Below are 10,175 nucleotides of genomic sequence, written 5' to 3'. Positions count from 1 at the left end.
CGACTAACACGACAAGGGAAGAACAAGTGCGGACAGATTTTGTTTTTTTTTTTTTTTTGAAACAATGCAGCGGAAAATAACACAAAAATCCTACGACACAACTACGAAAAACAAGGATATAACGAAAGATACCTCCACCTAAGCTCTGATACCAACTGATACGGTCCTCGATCAACACGTATCGAGACACGTAGCACGCTTGCCCAAGGATCTAGCGAGGTTGTCCAAGGCTTGGATTGCGCGACCTAAAACCAAAACGGATGACACAAATTGGTTGAAGGTGGTAGAACGACGACTCCAATTGAGGTGTTTACTCGAGTGGATAGGTCGGTAGAAAAATCTAGGACAATCCGCGGGATTGCTCAAGAACCCTTGCCTAAGCAAGTGAAAGGATCGAATGCTCTCAATAATTTGAAAAGAAACAAACCAGAATTTTATTATAAAAATTGTGTACCCGTTAACCGTACAAAGTGAGCCTTTATATAGGCTAAGGGGCTAATGAAACCCTAGGAAACTAGCTAAAGGAGGGTCGGCCATTCTTTGGACAAGGTGGGCCGGCCCATGATTCAAATGAAATAATCTAATCCAACTCTAAACAAGTGAACCTAACACTAGGCCTAGGGCCTAGTCGACCAACCCTTCATGGGCTCTCTTCGTGGGCTTGGATCATCATGTAGACAACTTGATTATCTCCTTCCAAACCTTCAATATCCCGATGGACTCCTTGTTGGTCTTGAACATTTCGCACAAGAGCTTGAAGGGACTCCTTGAAGCGCTTGGCCCGTGCACGTGTGACTAGGCCCAATGGAACTCGAACTGGATCATTACTTGGGTTAAGATCCGTGCACACATCGGTCCCCTCCACTTGAGGACGCCAAGGAATGGACTCAAGTCTGCGACATAAAAGTCGCGCTAACATTGTACTCCTCTGGTAGCTCTAATTTATAGGCATTGTCATTGACGCGTTGGAGCACTCGAAAGGATCCATCACCCCTTGAGGATAGATTCCCTTGGCGTTGCTTGGGAAATCTTTCTTTTCTCAAGTGTAGCCACACCCAATCGCCAGGTTCAAAGGTCATCTAGCGACGGTTCTTGTTAGCTTGCTGGATGTATTGCTGTGTACGCTTCTCAATATTTGCACGACCAGCTTCATGTAACTTGCGTACAAAATCAGATTTCTTTCTCCCATCTAAACTTGTGTGCTCAAAGGAAGGTAAGGGTGCCAAGCCAAGGGAAGTCAGGGGGTTAAAATCATATACAATCTCAAATGGTGAGTAGTGTGTTGCACTATGAAAAGTTCTATTGTAAGCAAATTCTACATGTGGCAAACACTCTTCCCAAGATTTAAGATTTTTTTTAATCAAAGACCTGAGTAATGTTCCAAGTGTGCGATTGACAACCTCAGTTTGGCCATCGCTTTGAGGATGACTTGTGGTTGAAAATAATAATCTAGTGGCAAGTTTAGATCACAAAGTCTTCCAAAAATAACTCAAGAACTTCACATCTCTATCACTAACAATGGTTTGAGGCATACCATGCAAGCGAACAATTTCTTTGAAGAACAAGTTAGCAATACGAGATGCATCATCAGTTTTGTGACAAGGGATGAAATGAGCCATCTTAGAAAATCTGTCAACTACCACATAGATGGAGTCATTACCCCTTGGTGACCTAGGTAGGCCCAAGACAAAGTTCATAGACAAGTCAACCCAAGGATGACGTGGAATGGGCAATGGGGTATACAAGCCATATGGGTTTGTTTTAGACTTGGCTTTGTGACAAGTGGCACATCTACCAATCATGCGCTCAATATCCCTACGCATATGGAGCCAGTAGAAGTGTTCTTGCAACATTGCTAAAGTCTTAACAACACCAAAATGTCCCATGAGGCCGCTACTATGTGTCTCTCTAACCAAAAGATCACGAATGGAAGAATTAGGCACACACAACTTATCTACATGGAAGAGGAATCCATCATGCAAAAAGTATTTTCCATGCGGGTTCTTAACACAAGCAGCATATATGTCACCAAAATCATGATCATGTGCATAGAGTTCCTTAATCATTTCAAACCCTAATAACTTAGCATCAAGAAAAACAAGCAAGAAATGTCTACGTGATAAGGCATCAGTTACCACATTCGATTTGCCAGTTTTGTACTTAATGACATAAGAGAAGGTGTCAATGAAGCTTACCCATTTGGCATGTCTTTTACTCAATTTTGGTTGCCCCTTGAGAAACTTCAATGACTCGTGATCAGTGTGTATCACGAACTCCTTAGGGCGGAGGTAGTGTTGCCAGGTCTCCAAAGCCCTCACCAGTTTGTACAACTCCTTGTCGTACGCGGGGTAGTTTAAGGCAGCACCTTCCAGTTTCTCGCTAAAGAAGGCACAAGGCCTCTTGTCTTGCATGAGAACGGCGCCAATACCTACACCAGAAGCATAACATTCAATTTCAAAGGTCTTGTTAAAATTTGGTAATGCTAAAACAGGTGCATGTGTGAGTTTGTCCTTGAGGGTAAGGAATGCTTGTTCTTGGGCTTCTCTCCAATGGAATTTATCATTCTTCTTTGTCACGGCGGTTAATGGAGCAGCAATGGTGCTGAAGTTTTTGACAAATTGCCGGTAGAAGCCCGCCAATCCATGGAAGCTGCGCACCTCAGGGACGGATGTTGGAGTTGGCCATTTCTTGATGGCCTCAATCTTGGACTCGTCTACTTTGATGCCCTGTGAACTCATAACATAGCCTAAAAACACAAGTTCATTAGTACAAAAGGTGCACTTCTTAAGGTTGGCGTATAGACGCGCCTCTCGAAGTGTATTAAGAACTAATCTCAAATGCTCCATGTGCTCATGCTCATTTCGACTATATATCAAGATGTCATCAAAATAGACGATCACAAACTTCCCAATGAAGTGTCTCAAAACATGGTTCATTAATCTCATAAATGTACTAGGGGTGCTAGTCAACCTAAAGGGCATGACTAGCCATTCATAAAGACCATGTTTAGTTTTGAAAGTTGTTTTCCATTCATCGCCTTCTTTCATCCTAATTTAATGATAGTCACTCCTTATATCAATTTTAGTGAAAATAACAGCACCATCAAGTTTGTCAAGTATATCATCTAGCCTAGGAATGGGATGACGATATTTAACAGCAATAGCATTAACGGCTCTACAATCGGTGCACATGCGCCAAGTACCATCCTTTTTGGGGACAAGTATCATAAGCACAGCACAAGGACTTAGACTTTCCTTTACCCAACCCTTACCTAATAGGCCATCAACTTGCCTTTGAAACTCCTTTGTCTCCTCAGGACCCATGCGGTAAGCCGGTTTGTTGGGTAGTGGTGCTCCAAGAATCAGTTCTATTTGGTGCTCAATCCCTCGAATGGGTGGTAAGCCATCAGGGACCTCATCAGGGAACACGTCCTCAAATTCCTGCAAAAGAGCAACCATACTCGAAGGCAATGCCTTATCGAGCTCAGCAACATCTAAAAGCACATGTTTGCAAATCATGAGAAGTACAGGCTGATTAGAATTCACAATCTTTCTAACATTCTTAACCTTAATGATCATGTTTTGCTTCCTAGTGGTGGGTTTAATGAGTGAACGGTCATGTGTAACACTAGGTGTGCTCACTTGACCCATGGTCGATTGCTCACTTGTAGAAGTGGAGCATTTGCCAGCGTCGGCAGCCTTGTGTTTCCTCTTTTGGCGGCCCATTTCACACTCCCTTTGCAATTTAAGTTTGTCCTCATATACTTGTGCAAGTGTGAGGGGTGTTAGGACCATGCGTTTATCATTGTGCAAAAGAGTGTACTTGTTTGCCCTACCATCAAATGTGACATGTTTATCAAATAGCCAAGGTCTTCCTGGAATGATATGTGTCGCATGCGTTGGTACAACATCACACACAACTTCATCAATGTAGTTGCCAATTGAAAAAGGAACACGTACCTGTTTGTAGACACGTACCTCACCTTCTTCACTTAGCCATTGGTGGCGGTATGGATGTGGATGTCTAGTGGTAGGAAGGCCCAAACTCTCAACCATTAGTAAGTTTGCCACATTGGTGCAACTCCCACCATTAATGATGAGACTGCATACTTTATCACTTACTTTACAACGAGTGTAAAATAAGTTTTCCCTTTGCAATTGCTCGTCCTCCTTGACTCGGGCGGTTAGCACTCGTCGGGCCACCAAACACCCTATTTCCCCTTGAGTAGGAGAACATTCTTCCTCAGCCAAGTCATCCTCCAAGCAATCGTCCTTGATCAATCCAGGCATATCCTCACAATCGTCGTCATCGGAGACGATCTCTCCATTGTGAGTGACTAACATGATCCTCTGGTTTGGACATTGGGACTAGATATGTCCAAACCCTTGGCACTTGAAGCACTTGATATCTCTACTCCTAGTCTTAGGAGTCTCATGAGGTGCCTTAGAAGTGGACCTGGATGCATCAACAACTTTGTTAGGGGTAAAATTGGAATTTCGGTTAGGAGCATTACCTTGAGCTCGGCTAGATGAATTTGGTGTAGCCGAATTTCCAGCTTCGTGGGTCGCTCTCCGTGATTGGTTGCCCCTCCATGAAGTCGAGTTGGAAGTTTGGAAGGTACGGGCTCCTCGCCTCAATTTCTTTCCCCTCTCGGTCTTGATAACGAGTTCAAGAAGATCATGCATGTCCAAATAATGTTGGAGCTCCAAGGCTTCTTGAAGGTCAGGGTTGAGACCTCTAAGAAACCTCGCCATGGTTGCTTCACTATCTTCTTGAAGGTTCACTCTCATCATGGCCATTTCGATCTCCTTGTAGTAGTCCTCCACACTTATGTTACCTTGTGTGAGGGTTTGAAGTTTGGAGTGGAGATCGTGATTGTAGTAGCTAGGAACAAATCTCTTATGCATCAATGCCTTGAGTTCTCGCTAAGTTCGGACACGTGGTTCTCCCATTCTCCTTCTATGGGTCCTCACTTCGTCCCACCAAACTAGGGAGTAGTGGTGAATTCAACGGTGGTAACTTTCACCTTTTGTTCCTCGCTATAGTCATAACAGTCGAAGACCATTTCGATGCGGCCTTCCCATTCCAAGTAAGCCTCAGGATCACTTTTGCCTTTGAACGCGGGCACTTGAATTTTGAATCCCTTGAGTTCGTTCTTAGGCGTGTCCTTTCTAAGCCTCTCGACTCTCTCGTCATCTTCACTAGCCGAGTAGTCTTCACAATTTGCCTCCTTGGTGCCATGGTTACTCCGGTGGTGAGACCGAGAACGAGAGCCTCGTGTGAGACTCCTGGATAGTTCCACAAAGCGAGTGTGCAACTCCTCCATTTGTTGCTCACTAATTCGCCTGAGCTCATTCTTCATGGCGGTGAACATCAACGAGTAGTCTGTGGTCGGTTGATTTTGCTCCATGTCCCTCTTTATGCCCTGTAAAAGGTTAGTAACAACAACACAAGTATATCCTCACTTCACTCCCTTAGTGTATCACTCAATCTCCTGTGTATCACTCAAAAGCACTCTAATGGACTTACCAAATACCTTTACCTGTTGGGTTAGGTAATTGAGAAGGCCGCTCAAGTCCAATAATTGTCACCAACTTTTTCCACAAGAGTAACCAAGAAGGTAAGACACTAATGTGGGTGCAAAATGAAGTGGGAATGGACGAATTTGGAAGGCCAATAGTGGCGGACAGAAATGGAAGTGCGCCAATGGGAACACAAAAGAAAGAAACCCTAGCTTTCTAAAATGTATGAGTGGGTTCCTAGAATGTAGGAGAGTATTTCTAAAATGTAGGAGAGTGTTCCTAAAATGTAGGATAGAATGTAGGAGAGTAGCCAAGTGAAAACAAAGGAGTTATCCAAGTGTTTTACTTAGTTTCCTAAATTGATTTGGAAAACAAGTTAGTTTTGGAAACCGTTTAGAAAACCTTTTCTTGAACAACTTTGATTAGCTTCCAAATCGCAACCCAAGTCGGGTTTTCTTAGTAAATTTCGGTCCTCCCCCTAAACCCTCTTCCCAAGTCGGTGGAGATGGCTTATTAAAGCCCTCCACTATAGCTGTCACTTACACTCTCGAAGAAGACCAAGTGCAATTCGGAATTTCTGGTCTTAGTGCTCAAGATAATTCTGCTATTGGTCAAGGCAAGAAGATGGCATCTCAAGAAGATGCAAGCAATGTCACTCAATCTTCCCCCCAACGGGCTGCTCCAGAGTTTCCCAAGAATTTTACTCTATGGTATTGCTTTGTTTCTTGCCACCCGAATGCCCTTTCTCTTTTCTTTTTCGTTTCTGTTTTTTTTTTATCGTATCAAACGAATAACACAAACAGCCTGACCGAACTGGAATAAAATTCCAGATTTGTTTCGGTCCACAATGCACAAGTAACGATCAACAATCCCTCAAGAATTCCCACGCAAATTTCAAGAACTTCAAGAATTTCCAGTTTGATTTCAAGAGACTCAAGAAACCCTAGATTCTTGTAGGTTTCCTTCAAGATTCACAAACACCAACTAGTTTTAACAAAAATCAGTTTTGAAAATTAAGCAAACAACACTTGGACAGATTTGAAACAAAGAAAAGACCCTAGCGCAAGACAAACCCTAGCCACCACTACTAGAGTCTCTTTTGTTTCCTTGTCGCTCACGGACAGTTTGGAACTAACAACAATAACACACGAGTTGGACAGAAATTTTGATGCAACAAAGGACACAAAGTACGGTCAGATTGTCAAGGCAACAACCGACGCATGCATGGACAGATTTGGCTCGATAACTTGAGCAACACCCGGACAGAATTTTGTTTCTCTTTTGATGAACACTAGCGACTCAATAACAAGGACAAGTGCAGCTACACGTGGAGATGATCCGGGCAGCATGCACGACACAACCACACGAACAGAAATTGATGGCCACGAAGCAACAAACGACTCCGGTCAGATTTGAACCAAACGACTAACACGACAAGGGAAGACCAAGTACGGACAGATTTTGTTTTTGTTTTTTTTTAAACAATGCAGCGGAAAATAACACAAAAATCCTACGACACAACTACGAAAAACAAGAATATAACGAAAGATACCTCCACCTAAGCTCTGATACCAACTGATACGGTCCTCGATCGACACGTTTCGAGACACGTAGCACGCTTGCCCAAGGATCTAGCGAGGTTGTCCAACGCTTGGATTGCGGGACCTAAAACCAAAACGGACGACACGAATTGGTTGAAGGTGGTAGAACGACGACTCCAATTGAGGTGTTTACTCTAGTGGATAGGTCGGTAGAACAATTTAGGACAATCCGCGAGATTGCTCAAGAACCCTTGCCTAAGCAAGTGAAAGGATCGAATGCTCTCAATAATTTGAAGAGAAACAAACCAGAATTTTATTATAAAAATTGTGTACCCGTTAACCGTACAAAGTGAGCCTTTATATAGGCTAAGGGGCTAATGAAACCCTAGGAAACTAGCTAAAGGAGGGTCAGCCACTCCTTGGACAAGGTGGGCCGGCCCATGACTCAAATTAAATAATCTAATCCAACTCTAAACAAGTGAACCTAACACTAGGCCTAGGGCCTGGTCAACCAACCTTTCATGGGCTCTCTTCGTGGGTTTGGATCATTGTGTAGACAACTTGATTATCTCCTTCCAAACCTTCAATATCCCGATGGACTTCTTGTTGGTCTTGAACATTTCGCACAAGAGCTTGAAGGGACTCCTTGAAGTGCTTGGCCCGTGCACGTGTGACTGGGTCCAATGGAACTCGAATTGGATCATTACTTGGGCTAAGGTCCGTGCACACATCAATTGTCGACCAATTATTAAACATGTCCAGCAAATGATAATGACCAATGTAAAATTTCTCATTGGTACACTATCAAATCAGGATAGGAGCTAGAGAAAAACACGAATACCAACAAAAGAAAGAGATGTCATGATGGGTGCAACCCTAGCAACTGCACCAGCAAGTCATCGGTATGGAATAATCTGTGGAAACTTAATGTCAGGCATAAGAAAAAGCACTTTCTATGGAAATGTTTACAATACATGATACCCAACAATGAGACTTTGCATATAGAAGAACTAGGAAAGAGAGTCGTTTTAGCTAAAAGTGTGAAGAAAACCACTCAGCATTTGTTCTTTTATTATAGAACAGTCGAGGAGATATGGAAAATTTTTCCGCTATAACATGGATGGATTGAAATTTTTGGACTTGGTGGATGAGACTACAAGAAGCAGCAGCCAGGCGAGATGGAAGAATATGAATAAGACATTTTTTAACTCTAAAAGGCATACTAGAATTCTAGACTAGCTGTGCAACAATGGAGTGAATACAAAAATGCTGTTGGGGTAGAGAGCTCGATAGCAAAGGAGATTCATACTGCTGCAACAAGCCAGGCAACAGGAAGTCAACCAGGTCAAGATGCAATGAAATTATATGTAGATGGAGCCATTGATAAAGGGAAAAAGGGAAGATTAGTAGTAGTGTGGAATGGTGCAGAAAAACTAGTAACCACTTAGGCAATCCTCGTCAAAAATAGCTAATTCGATAATCATTGATGCCATGGGAATAAGGTCTACACTCACTTTTGCCATTGACAAAAATTGGGCCTCAATGTGCATCTTCTCGAGCAACAAACTGTGGTAGAAAGGATCAATCAACAATAAATGATTAGTCCATGCTATCTAGCATACTACGGGATGTATGAAAGCTGAAGGATTCATTATGTAAGTGCTAATTCCTTTCTGTTAATATGAAGGACAATAGTGTAAGTCATACTTTGGCAAAATTTGCCACCATACTTGATGGAGCCGCGCAAGCTGTCCAAGAGGTTCGAGAAGCTGAAGTCAATCCTGTGACCATTCCAGTTGGCCCAATGACACATCTCGTACCAAGAATCTCAAGGAATCGCTTCAAGCAATGGTTCGAGCTGTTCAAGATTCGATTGGGATGTCAAGTGCGTTTAAAGAGCCTAGTGAACAGAGTTTACCATTAGTGAACTTGCTTCAAATCAAAACAGAATTGGGGCATGAAGGCCTAGTTGTCCAACCGACTTGACCAACTTTACTGTTCAAATCAAACCAGAGTTGGAGGCACGAAGGCCGAGCTGTCCAACCGACTTGACCAACTTTAATGGCGCTTTTGTGGTGTTATTAATCGTTAGTAAGCAATAAACGGACCATTTTATGCAAGATTAGATCCACATATGATAGGGCCGAATTTGTGAGCCCATATTAGGTAATCGTGCGTTATTGCTTTCCAAGTGTGGTTAGGATTTCATTTTACAAAACTTATAAAAACTCTTGTTTCTATCAATAACATCACACAAAAAATTCCAACTTCACAGTTTCGAGTGCTAAGGCTCTCTTAGGCCTTAGCTCTTGCGAGCACCCTTGAACACTTTAGAAAATCTCTCAAGTGTTTATTCCATCTTATCAATCAAAAAATCATACTTAATTGTAGCACCAACTACCATTCTTATGGTTCACTAATTCGTTTAATTGTGGATCAAGATTGTACCAACATTCGTAACTAGAAGAATTAGAAGGATCTACGTAGGAAATTTCACTGCTAAGCTTGTGTCAATCACCAAAATCTGGGGCTTATTATTCACAAGTTTCGTCACACCGACGGCTCGTATCAATACTCATTTATGATGTTTAATGAAAATTGGACTTTCCTCGTGGCTTATCCGTGGGGCACAGATTATCGGTTGCGCAGTTGTCCCAAAATGCTTTGCAAAGTCTAATTTATATAAATACAAATCAAGTATAAGGGGAAAAAAACCTACCATCATAGGTCTGAACGGTACATGTCAACCACATTGGCAGCTAGGCAACCGTTTAGCACTTTTTAGTCAATATTTTCAATGATAATTTCCTCGCCTAAGTTCCTGATTTATTTTTTCTTTCAATATAATTTATTGAACAATTAGGCCTAATATTAATCCCCAATTCACGTTTATTTCTATCATCCTAATTGCATTGCAGAAACTAGTCGAGGTAATTCATCCAGTCCTTTGGATTGTTCAGTAGTTCTCAATTGCTTCAGAATTAGCAAAAGAGTAATCATTCAAAATTAATCAAAGCTATTATTAGATAAATTCTACATTCAACATTTTTTTGCCATTAAAAAATCTAGAACCTAGATGTAAAAGCAACCGATAACACATATTACAACACCA

This window comes from Coffea eugenioides, chromosome 1 (genome assembly GCF_003713205.1).
Source record: "Coffea eugenioides isolate CCC68of chromosome 1, Ceug_1.0, whole genome shotgun sequence".
NCBI classification, from domain to species: Eukaryota; Viridiplantae; Streptophyta; class Magnoliopsida; order Gentianales; family Rubiaceae; genus Coffea; species Coffea eugenioides.
Note: the sequence above shows the minus strand (reverse complement) of the source record.